Raw genomic sequence first — 12,852 nt, forward strand, 5'->3', positions numbered from 1 at the left:
AGGAAACCCCAAGCTGAGCTCTCTGCCAGCCTCTTCCCAGCCTGAACAGGGTGCACAGGGCATGGGAGCTGTAAGGCTTTTGCAGAAACTCAGGGACAGTGATGAAGAGACAGCAATTCCTGCCATCTGCAGGGACCGGGCACTTTGGGGATAGATGCTGTTTGATTCTCTCAGTCACCCCCTAAGGTAAGTGCTGCCCTTACCATCCTCATTGTATAGGTGGGAAACTGAGGCCCAGGGTTACTGGGGGACTTGCTCAAGCTCACACAGCTGACAGGGCCTGGACCCGAGCCCAGGGCTGTCTGATTCTGAGTCCAGTCCATTCACCTGCCCCTCACTGTGTGAGCACAGAATGACCAGGGAGGCTTTGTGGAGGAGGCGGCATTTGTGCTGAGCCCTGAAGGGTAAGTAAGAGCCAGAGCGGTTTAGGGCAGGGAAAGGCCTTTCCCAGAAAGGGGAGAAGGCTGAGCTTAGGCACAGAGGTAAGCAGCCAGGAGGTAAAGCTGCAGGTCAAAACAGAGTCCTTTCAACACTCCATGGTTCTCCCTTTTAAATTCATCTCAAGATGAGGAGCTGGGCTTCCCTGGTGGCGCAGTGGTTGAGAGTCCACCTGCCGATGCAGGGGACACGGGTTCATGCCCCGGTCCGGGAAGATTCCACATGTCGTGGAGCGGCTGGGCCCGTGAGCCATGGCCGCTGAGCCTGCGCGTCCGGAGCCTGTGCTCCGCAGCGGGAGAGGCCGCAACGGTGAGAGGCCCACATACCGCAAAAAAAAAAAAAAAGATGGGGAGCTGGAAGAAGCTACGTACCAAAGGAAGATTTGGGGTTCACTTTCTCCCTGGAACAAACTCATAGGCCAAAAAAATTTTTTTTTCATTTATCTATTTTTGGCTGCGTTGGGTCTTCGTTGCTGCGTATGGGCTTTTTCTAGTTGCGGCGAGCGGGGGCTACTCTTCGTTGCGGTACGCGGGCTTCTCATTGCAGTGGCTTCTCTTATTGTGGAGCACGGGCTCCAGGCGCGCAGGCTCAGTAGTTGTGGCACGCGGGCTTATTTGCTCCGCAGCATGTGGGATCTTCCCAGACCAGGGCTTGAACCCATGTTCCCTGCCTTGGCAGGCGGATACTTAACCACTGCGCCACCAGGGAAGTCCCAAGGGCAAGATTTTAAAATTCTTTTTCCTCTTGGAAAAACATCTCTGGTTTCAAGCCTGCATTTTTGGCAACCTCATTCCCAGAGCCTCTTGCCATTCAGGAGAAACAATGCACTCAGGCGGAAGGCACACAGCGTGCAATGGGGAAAGAAGCCTGGGAGGCCGTGAACAGACAGGGTGGGTGCAGAGAAGGAAAAGGAAGAAAGGAGGCCTGTGAGGGGTTCTGATCCGGAGGGGGTGCCACCCAACAGAGGGAAGGAAAGGAGCACTCACTGAGCACCTACTATGTGCCAGCACCGCCGCCAGTACTGCTGCTCACGCCTGCCTGGCAGCCTGCTTGACCTGGATGACACCCCAAATCCCAGTCCACCTTCCGGCCGGCCAACTTTTAAAAAGCACCTGCTGGGTGCATGATGCCACTGTGTATCCGAGGCAAAGAACTCAGCCTCTGTGACTCCTTCCCCATCAGGAGAATGAATTTACTTCCTAGATCAGAAGGAACTAACATAATCAATAAGATAAGTGAGGAATAGGAGACATTCATTAATTGAAGACATCCTCAATGGAAGGAGGACTTGTGTGGACAGACCTAGCAGCTGGTGAGGACAGCAACAGGCAAGCAGGTGGCCCCAGGTGGTGGGGTCAGCTCTTCAAGGACTCTGGGCACCCACTCTTCACTGGCGCTGGGACCACGTGAGACTCAGGCACAGGCCATGAGAAGCTCACAGTCCAGTGGAGGAGCCAACACATCAGCAACATGTGTGGAGGATACTTCTCTGCCCTACCAGGTTTGGCTTGGGGCCATGGCGTGTTAGAGGACGGGATGCAAACAGAGGCTTTAAATGCACCTGTGTTGCGAGACTTGGCCTCTTGTGCTCTGGTGATCCACCACAAGCCTGGCCCCCAGAATGAGACATGTGTAGGAAACCTGAAACCAACCCAAGGCTGGGAACCAAGCCCTAGTGACCCACAGCCTTGGCCAGACTTGCTGCGGCCATCCTGAAGACCCATGAGTGAGAAAATAAGTACTTCCTGTAATAAACCACCTAATTTGGGGATAATTTGTTATGCAGCATTATTGTAGCCATAACTGAGTGATACATAATGACATGGTACAATCAGTGCTTGGTTAGAAGTATACCCAGGTGAGCTCAGGGGAAGCCCTGAGCAGTTAGAGAAGACTTCTGGGAGGAGGTGACATGTGGACTGAGCCTTGAAGGATAAGCATGAAAAGAAAATAAGAAGTCTTTCCAGGCCGATAGAGTAACCACAGAAAAGGAACAAAGGCAGGGAAGAACACGGGCTCAGTAGGGAAGCTGCACTACAAGATGCTCGGTGTAACCAGAGCACGTGGGACATGATCAGCACAATAACAGCCCAGCTGGACACGGCAGAACAGGAAACCCACACGGTCCCTGGCAGCTGTCAAGCCTGAGCAGTAACTCTTCCTTGGTGAGCCAATGGCCACTCTCGTACTGCACCTGGGAGATGTTCTGTTGCCCACTGTTCTCCACAGCCATGGCTCAGTGCTCGGGGAGGGAATCTGCTGGTCCCTGGGTCTCCATGGCCACCTCTGAGATGGTCATTGGAGAGAATGCCATCATTCCTGGGGGCCAACCCCTTCACAGCCCACCTGTTTCTGGTGCAACTTGGTTGGGGAGCCCAGGGACAGCCTTAGGGGTTCAATAGCCTCGAGCCCAGACAGATCTAAGGCTGCTTTAGTAACAGAATCCCCTCAAAGAAAGCTTCCAGTCCATTCCATGTGCACACGTCCACAGTCTCGCTTAGGCTCAAAGCATGAAGACTCTAGCGTGTCCACCCTGTGCTCTGCCCAGGGCCCCAGCCTTAGCCCAGCTGTCTTCATCTTGAGGTCATTCAAGACACCAAGCTCCAGAGAGAAACACCGCCCTCAACTGGATTATTACTGGGTTGTTCTCTCAAGAGTATGTGCTGGCAGGAGGATTAGGGTATCAGGCCCATTTCCTGCTACACCCGTGCCCCACCCCCAAGTCTGCCCACATCACTTTCAGTTTGGGGTAGAAAAGCACTGACCCTTTCACCTCTGGGAGGCCTGAGCTGGTCAACATAAACGGCGGGCATGGCCTCATACTCACTGTGTCCTCCTCCATCCCTCCTTATAGATGGGCTGGCTCTAGTCTCAGCTCACATGTCTCTTGAGGGACCTTTCCAAAAGCCCCGAGGAACCAGCCCATGCCAACATTCTGAAACTTTCCCTCCATCCTCCTCACGCTACGACCAGACAGCACGTGGCCTTTGTCCAAAGCAGAGCAGAGGACCCTCAGATAAAATATTTCTCCACCGCATCGCATGGATCACCAGCTTTCCAACCTGTGATGAGTCTGCACTAACATCCCCTCCCGCCCTTTTCCATTCAAGCAAGTCCACACTTTCAGTGTTGTTACTCATGGCATCTGCTTCTGGGCACCAGAGTCCGCTTTGGCCAGGATTCCATTCAGCTGCTTGTAACGGCAGCCTCCTTTCCACAGCCAGAGCTCCAAGGCAGGGCTGGGCTGCATGGGACACTGACTGCACCCATGGGCACTCAGGAGCCTTCCTGGGAGGAGGACAGGCCCTCGGAAGGGCACTGGTTGGGGGGATGGCGGGGGGGCGTGGACTTTCTTCTTTCACCAGAGGGTAAGTTTTCAAGAACCACATCGGGGGAACTGACCCTCTAGAGTAGAATGGAGATCACCCCCCAGACTCCCCGTCAAGGAAGGAGGGAGCCAGCCTTCAATCCCCACCCGCTCAGGAAAGTCCTCGGCTGCCTGGCTCTGTGCCCAAGGCCACGCCCTTGCAGGGCAGCCCACATTCAAGGATGGTCCAGGCTGGAGTAGAAGGCCCTGACCATTTTGACCCAACATTTAACAACTCTGAAGGGCCTTTTAGCTCTAGAGCCCTCCATTAGGCTAGACAGAGCTGCCCCTGGGCCTGAGCTCAGCTGGACTCCTGCCGAATCCTGCTTCTCTCCCCTCCCTTTCCCGGGGCTTGGTTTCCAAGGGCACTCCCTGATACAACCCCGCACAATAACACCACCTCGGAGTCAGCTTCCCGGGAGGCCCCGCCTGGGACACCAAGGAGTAGCATGTGCATCCCCAGAGGCGTGGTAGACGCTCTCAGATACAGCACTGGAGGAACAGCAGAGTCCTGACAGCGGACCCAAGAGGAAAGATAAGGGCGCCCGCACATCTCAGGGGCCAGAGCTGCGAAGCCCCTCCAGCATCCAGGAAGGACAGGTCCTGGAGCCGAGGGTCCTATGAGCAAGCCCAGCAGTGCAGCGGTGGGAGGGTAGGGGGTGGGCGGCAGGGGCAGGGCCTGACAATCCCAACCTCGTAGGCAGAGCACGCACGTGTGCGCACACACACACCTGTGGCTGCTGTGATGTCCCTCCAGACCTGGAGAATCAGGACAATCCTGTCTGTGTGCAGGAATGAGACACGCAAGAAGGCTGCCCAGGAAGGTGGTGCTGGGCACGGTATTTCAGTCATCAGGTGTTTGAACAGCCATGCAGTCTGGAGAGGTGCAGCAAACCATCACCCCCACCTGCCTGGATCACAGCTCCTGGCCAGTAGGAGTCCGTGGGCCGCCTGGGATGCTGGGAGCCTGTGAACCCTGCTGCCACGTTATAAATGCTCAACCCCCCTCTCTGTGCAGCTGCCGTGTCCTGGGTCCAGGAGCCTGTGCCCTGGGACTGAGAGCCCGGCAAACTTGGGCAGCAGCCTGGGGTGGCAGAGGCTTTGCCTCCAGCTGGGGAAGAAGAAAGGACTCAGAGGGGGATTTCAGGGTCATCATGGAGGTGAAGGGGCCCTCAAGGACACAGAGGGGCTGAAGTTGGAGGTGAGGGCTGGGAACAGGAGGAGGGTGAGGCTGGTCTCTCCTGAGTTCATCCTGGGATGCTCCATCAGGGATAGCAAGAGCCAGAGGAAACAGGGCAGACTGCCTCAGGCAAAGAGCCCAGAAGATTTGGGGATGCATTCCATAGCTGGACTCTCCAGCTATGTTCTTATCTCCATTCCTTGGAACAGGCTGTTTTCTTTCACTGTAAGGCTTTAGAAGGCTCTCTTCCATCACCTTTTCTCAGATAACAAGCAGGCTAGATAGCAGCAGTCCAGGGATCGTCGGGAAGTTCCAGAACTTGTTCAGGGACCCAGACTCTTTCTGTCTCTAGGATCCTTGGGATGGTGTCTCTCCTTATGGTCACAAGATGGCTGCCAGAATACCAGGCATCCCATTGCCATTCCAGGCAGGAGGGTAGAGAACAGACTAAGTGCAAAAGGTGTTCCAGGAGCCCCACCCAGGAACTTCCACACGCATCTCATGGCCAGCACTGAGTCCCATGGCCACCCAAACTGCAACAGAGCCTGGGGAATCTGCATTTTATCTGGACACAATGCTGCCCCCACACAAAATCAGGGTTCTGCCTGATGTAAAGAGGGAAGGGACTCATCGCTGGGTAGGCAACTCATCGTCTTCCAGCTGTGTGGAGGGTGGGCGGGAAGGTTCAGAATGGAGGCAGGAGCCCAGGGAGGGGCTGGGCAGTGGTCCAGAAGAGAGCTGAGAAGGCCATGGGGCAGGAGGAGAGGGCAGCATGCCACACAGCAAGGCCACCTCCCACTGGTCCATGGGAGGAGCAAGCTGGCGGGGTCTGAGCCAGCGTGCAGGTGCCCCAAAGCCCGTGACCTTGCGAAGCTGGTGGTTTGGGGCCATGAGCACATTCCCGTAGCAGCCTGGCCCAGGCCCCCTCTCGCAGCCCCCCACCCCGGGCCCTTCCATCCTCCTCACCCCAGTTACCCTCCTGGCTTTTCCCTGGCGTCCTCGTCCTGGATGCCCAGCCCAGGCCCGGAGGAGGGGCGGGCAGGGGGGAGGTTGGCAGGACAGTCCCAGGGAGGCACTGTTGGCCCTGCACTTGGGGCTGGGAACAGTCCTTTTCTAGAAATTCCCGAGTCAACTCCTTTCCCTGTGCGGCAGCGGGCACGTGTTAAAGGCACCTTAGACTGGAGGGCTGTGGGTGTGGGTTCTTTGGGTGGTTTTCTTAACGTCCTCCCAGGTTTTAATTCTGCGGCGTTTGCCAAAACCTCTGCCTCGGAAGCCGCTGGCTTGGGAGATCTGCAGGGGCTGCGGCAGAAGGCAGCTCAGCTTTCTTCCCGGCCCCGGTGGGACCGCCCGTGGCCACCGACCACCGGCAGAGGGAGCGGAGCGGCCTGGCCCGGGGACCTGAGCCGGGCCTTCTCCCTGCAGGGCCCTGTTCCGACCCCCCTCACCACCCCCAAGTCAACCTGCCTCAGTTTCCCTCAGCTGCCATCATCCCTTCCCTGGCATCTGCCCCGCAGCCCCACCAGCGGTGCCTCTACCTCTGCCGCCTCCACGTGCCCCAGCCCTGAGAGGACACACGTTCACACACAACTTGCACACACATGCATGTGTACACATACACTATGCATACGTGTGTACGTGTACACACACACACACAGGTACACGCTCACGTGTGCACTTGTGTACACACACCACACATTCCTACACGTGTGTGCACACACATATGCACGTGTACACACTCTCTCATATGTCTGCATACTCACATATTCATACACACCCTCTTCTCCACATGCTGGCATGCCCATCACAGCCCACACCCACCCTGCCAGGACCATCCCGGCTCTGGCCCAGTGGCCCTGCTGCAGCCCCGACACACAGCCGGCCTTCTCTCCCTCCCCCTCCTTCAGGGCAGTGCAGGGGCCCTCACGCCTCCTCCAGCTGCGCCGCCTCCCTGGGCTCCTTTCCTCGTGCAGGCGCCGTGGTCCTGGCCCGTGACTCCAGCAGACTCCCCAGGCAGTAACTCTGTTCCAGCCATCCCAACACAGCCAAGACCCTCCACGGGCTGGTGGAGGAGCTGTCTGGCTGCCTCTGTCTCCGTCAGAAAGTTCTGGTTGTGTTTGGGGGTCCCACTGTGGCCCCCCATCTCCCACCCCAGGGCCCTTCTCAGGTCGGGGTCAGAACTGCACCATCACTCCCTCCCTGCTGGTGGTGCCAGGGTTCAGCCTCCTGCCCCTCCCTTGTAGGTGCCACAGCCTTGGGGGCCTCTCTGGTTCTGGTCCAGCTGTGTGTCTTAAGGCAGGTCACCTCTCTGAACCTCAATCTTAGACCAGGGATACTGGGCTCTGCTTCAGTCCTGCGTTCAGCTTTGGTCCAATCATTGCATGTGGGGTACAGGCCACTCTGACCTGCCTGTTGAGGTCTTGTGCCCACCCTGTGGCAGGGAGGTCATGGCCCCTCCCTGACAGTCCCACTGGAGCCACACGGAGGCGTGGGGGAGTTCCCAAAACTCAGGGGTGCTGGACAGACGGATGTGCCTCTGTCTCTCCGGCATGGGGGTCATGAGGGTCATTGGTTCGGTGCCCATGTAAGGCTTTCTACCTCTAAAGGGAGATTTAGCTCGTCCACTTTTCTGAAAGAAAAACAGCCACCCCTCCCAAATAAAAGCTCTTCCCGTGGCCCCAGGCTGGCTGCTGGCTGGAAACCTCTTGGTTTTAACTTAGTCTCCAGAAGGTCTGTTTTCTGGACTTGGGTCTGGAAGGAAGTGTGGACCAGATGGAGGGAAATGGGCCTGGATGGAAACTTGCTGGTCTGCAGAAGGTGCAGGCAGGGCCCCAAAGCAGGAGACACACCATAAAATTCCCACTTGGCTGAGTTACTGCCAAATTCTCATTTCCCCACAAACGGTCCCTCTCATGTGTGCGTACACACACACACACACACACACACACACACACACACACACACACACACTTCAAGGTGACGTTTGCATTGCCAGGTTCCAGCTGGAAACACACCCAGTGGTCAGGGTGCTTGGGGCATGGAGCAGCGTCCTTACTAAGGAGAATCAGGCAGTCTTGTGTCGTCCTCATGCGCCCCGTCAGGGCTGGGGCCTTGGTCCCTGTTACCTTTTCTATGCGCACAGAATGCACCGTACACATGGGGAGGCACCACGCAAAGTCACACACTCCTTACACACATAGAGAAGCATCACTCTGGCTCCTCCTCCCTGCCCGGCCTTTCTGGTCCACAGACCTCACAAAGTTGCGGCGAGGGCTTGCCTTCAGCATCCCAGCCCCCAGCTCGCAGGTGGACGCCACATGGAGACCAGGGAAGCAGGGGAGTGGGGGGGAGAAGGTGGGGAGAACCCGGGAGATATAAAGCTTACAGGGGTCCCCAGGATAACACATTTGCCTGGAAGAGATTCCGGAATGCCCAGGCACAGCAATGAAATTGAGCTGTTTTCCTGGGCAGTAATTGAAAGGTGCAAACTAGCAGAAACCCATTTTCCTGCAAGTATTTCCTATGAAATGACCCAAGCAAAGGGTGCTTTGAATTTAATGACATGCCCCCATCGCCATGCTGAGTTTCCCATGATTGTTAATGCTTGGGGCCCATTTTCAGAGTCATTCACCTAACAAATATACTGATTGAAAGCTTTGCTCTGTCCTTAGGCCCTGGTCTGGGCACTGGTGATACAGCAGTGACCGAGACACGCAGGACCCCTGGTCTCATGGGGCTGATGCTTTAGAGGAAAACAGTGAAGGACATGTCAGGGGAGGATGCTGTTATTGTATCTGTTCTCTCAGCAGCTTGGGAAGAGCAGCTGTGGGGCTCGGCATCTGCCTTTACTACACTACGGCCCTCATGCAGTAGGTGTCTTGGTTGAATGAATGAATAAACAAATGGAAAATAAAATGAGATCTGTAGGACCAATTTGCTAGATAGGAATAAAGTAACCCAAACATAAGTCATCAGGAACACAGCTGTGGCCCAGAAGTAGCTGATCCACCCCAGCCCTTGTTTTATTCCCCACGCTGAATCTCTCTCTCATGGGCCTCTTTCTCTCCTTGGCAGGCTTGCAGTTTTAGCAAATAAAAATACAGGACCTTCAGCGAGATTTGAATTTCAGATTAAGCAATGAATGATTTTTAGTAATAAGTATGTCCCATACATTGTTTGGGATATATTTATACTAAAAACGATTCCCTGGGAATTCCCTGGCTGTCCAGCGGTTAGGACTCCACGCTTCCACTGCCAGGGACCTGGGTTCAATCCCTGGTCAGAGAACTAAGATCCCACAAGCGCAGCCAACATAAAGAGTCTACAACTCAGTAAAGTAGTCATTGAAAGAAGCTAGAAACCATCAAAATAAAAATCCTACTTTGAAAAAAATACACATTAAAAAAATTAAATAAAAATGATTCACTGTTTATCTGGAATTCAAGTTTAACTGGGCGTCCTGTGTTTTACCTGGCGACCCTATTCCCCGGCCAGGGCAGGAGGTGCTGGGCTGGTGACCGTAGGGTCAGCTGAGGATGGACTGGCAGCTCAGAGGGAGATGGATTTCTCAGGACATACCTTTTGTACATTTTGAGTTTTGTACTGTATACGTGAGTTACTTAATTTTTTTTTTTTTTTTTTTTTTTTTTTGCGGTACGCGGGCCTCTCACTGTTGTGGCCTCTCCCGTTGCGGAGCACAGGCTCCGGACGCACAGGCTCAGCGGCCATGGCTCAGGGCCCAGCCGCTCCGCGGCATGTGGGACCTTCCCAGACCAGGGCATGAACCCATGTCCCCTGCATCGGCAGGCGGACTCTCAACCACTGTGCCACCAGGGAAGCCCCAGTTACTTAATTATTAAAATAATTATTCTGATACATTGTAATGAGACTCACAGTTAACATTAGGGGACGTTGATGTTCGGCTCTTTGGAAACTCTCTCAAAGATAAACGTAAAGAGAGAGAGGGAGAGGGAAATTCCCTGGTGGTCCAGTGGTTAGGACTCTGTGCTTCCACTGCAGGGAGTTCAATCCCTGGTCTGGGGAACTAAGATCCTGCAAGCCAGGTGAAGCTGCCAAAAGAAAAAAAATCCCAGAGAGAGGGGGAGACTCAGCCAGGATCAGATGCACCTGAGCCCACACCTCCAGCTAAGGCAGGGCTGGAAGGGAAGCTCCTCCAGCCATGGGGGCCCCCTGGTTTCCCCCGTTTTCCATTTAGGGCTGACACTCCCTATTTCTCCTTCACCAGAGTGAGGAAGATATGAACTTGAGCAGGAACTTCTGATGTGCACTGGGGCGTGACTCTCCTGCGCTCAAAATGCTGCCACCCATGAGAGCGTGTCCACACGGTACCTTGCACATGCATGTTCACAGCGGTACCACCCACAGTCGCCAAAGGTCAGGAACCAGACGCATCCACGTGGGACGAAGGGTGAACCTAATGTAGTCCAGCCACACAGCAGGATATTATTCAGCCAGAAAAAGGAATGAGGTTTACGCAGGCTACAACAGGGAGGCACCTGGAGGCCATACATGGTGCTCTGCCAGACACAAAAGGCCACACCCTATGGGATGCCATTCATAGGAAATGTTCAGAACAGGGCAGTCTACAGAGACAGAAAGCAGGTTAGTAGCTGCCCAGGGCCTGGGCCGGGGAATGGGAGGGACGGAGGCCATGGCTAAATGGTACAGGGTTTCTTTTCGAGGTGATGAAAATGTCCTGTAATTGACTGTGGTGATGGTTGCACAGCCGTTGAATGTATTAAATCTAATTGTCTATTAAACGGGTGGATTACATGGTCCGAGAATTATATCACAATAAAACTGTTAAATCTTTTTTAAAAGACGCCGTGGCCCCTGTTCTCCTCGGAGAAAAGGCAGAAGACCTGTGTGGTCTGGCCTCCTCTCACTGCCCTCCCCACCACCACCCCCGCCACCGCCCCTCCCCCTCCTGGAACATTCTCCCCCAGACGCAGCTCCCTCACCCCGTCCATGGGGCCTGCCCCAGCTCCCCATCTCATCCGGCACACACCCTCAGCTCACATTCGGTGCAACCTGCTTACTTGCTTTGTTTCTTGTTTGCGGCCACTGCTCCCCACTGGACTCAGGGGAGGGGGGCTATGTCTATGTCGTTCCCAGCTGTATCCCCAGCTCCTAGGACAGGGCCCAAAACCCAGTCGGAGCTTAAAACATATCTGGGAAATGGCGAAGTTCGGGGTGGGTCGGAGGGAACAGAAGTGAGGTTCCTGAGCCCTCCAAAAGAAGCAATGACTAGAAATGTCTAAGAACTCCAGAAATAAAGCAGAGGGACTTGTAGATCCAATGGTCCCCTGGATTCCCACAGGCATCCAAACTCGGCACTTGCAGATCCAAAGGGCAGTCTTTGTCCCTCCCTGCACCCGCCTCCCTTCCCTTCCACTCATCTCAGCAAATAGACCCACTGCCCACCCAGGTTCTGCCTCATTCCCCACTCCGAGCCATGGCAACCCTGTGACGCAGCATCCCCCCCGTGGGACCTCCCTCCATCCACTCCCCATCTCACTGCCACCTCCCCAGTCCAGACCTCCAAGCATTGTCTGTCTGATGAGTAGGGGTTTTTTTTTGTTTTTTGTTTTTTTGCGGTACGCGGGCCTCTCACTGTTGTGGCCTCTCCCGTTGCGGAGCACAGGCTCCGGACGCGCAGGCTCAGCGGCCATGGCTCACGGGCCCAGCCGCTCCGCAGCATGCGGGATCCTCCAGGACCGGGGCACGAACCCGTGTCCCCTGCATCAGCAGGCGGACTCTCAACCACTGTGCCACCAGGGAAGCCCTGATGAGTAGGTTTTGAAGACGCCAAGGAAAGGCCCCAACAGGCAGCAGCTCCGCAGAAAGTCCCAGCTTTGCGGGGAGGGGTGGCCACGGGCGTCCTGCCTCCCTGCTGGAAGAGTGGGTGTAGAAAACCAAAAGGTGATTTGATTCCTCCTCATTCGCTTCGTCTTCCTAGGTTGTAAAGCATCCTCGTCCAAGTTGTTTTTATTTAAACCTTACCCAGGGAGTTGTGCATAATGATTTCCTCGTCAGAGGCCAGTGTGGACACAGAACAGGGGCCAGGTGTCTGGCTGGGGTCTCGCACTCTCCGGCCCCAGGCAGCAGGTTTGCTGGGATGGACATGGCCAGCTCAGCCTGTGGGAAACACTCAGGAAAGGAATTGGAGGAGCTCTTCTGCTTGGGAGAAGAAGTTGGCACAAGTCTGTATCTGCACATTGAAGGACCAAAGTTAAAATATTGTATCAAAAAACAAGAAAGGTTTTCATACAAGAATCCCTTTGGATGATCAACTTCCGTGAGGTGCTTGGAAAGGCAGCTATTTTTACTTCAATCCGTCCTCAGAGTGGGCTCACACATAACGAAGATAAAAAGCACGTGGGGCCTGGGACGCCCACAGTCGATGTTTCGTTTCCATCCTTGCTTGGGCTCTGCCATCAAAGCCCTCCCCGCCCTGTGAGGACTCCGTGCCTTGCCAGCCTGCCTGCCTCTCCTCCCTTAAGCGTGAGGTCTGCTGGACTTGCCAATCCAAAATCTATCTTCCTGACACATGCCTAGCTTGATCGAGCCCAGGCCTGGGAACCAAACTAGGCCCCAGAAGGTCTCCAAAGATTGGCCCCCTGGGTCAGGAGGTCTGGGGAAGCTCTCTCTTACTGTGGGATCTGAGTTCTGGGAACCATGGAAACCTGGATTTTGGGCAGTCAGCTTCCCCAGCTGCCCGGAAGAACTGCTCAATAAAGTCGAGGCCCAGTGGAAGGCAGACCCAGGAGGTGGAGAGAGAAGCACACACAGCCCTCAGCAGAGCCGGGGCCGGCCCAACACCTGGCCTTGTTAATTATATGAGCCATCA

Source organism: Hyperoodon ampullatus, assembly GCF_949752795.1.
Source record: "Hyperoodon ampullatus genome assembly, chromosome: 1".
NCBI classification, from domain to species: Eukaryota; Metazoa; Chordata; class Mammalia; order Artiodactyla; family Ziphiidae; genus Hyperoodon; species Hyperoodon ampullatus.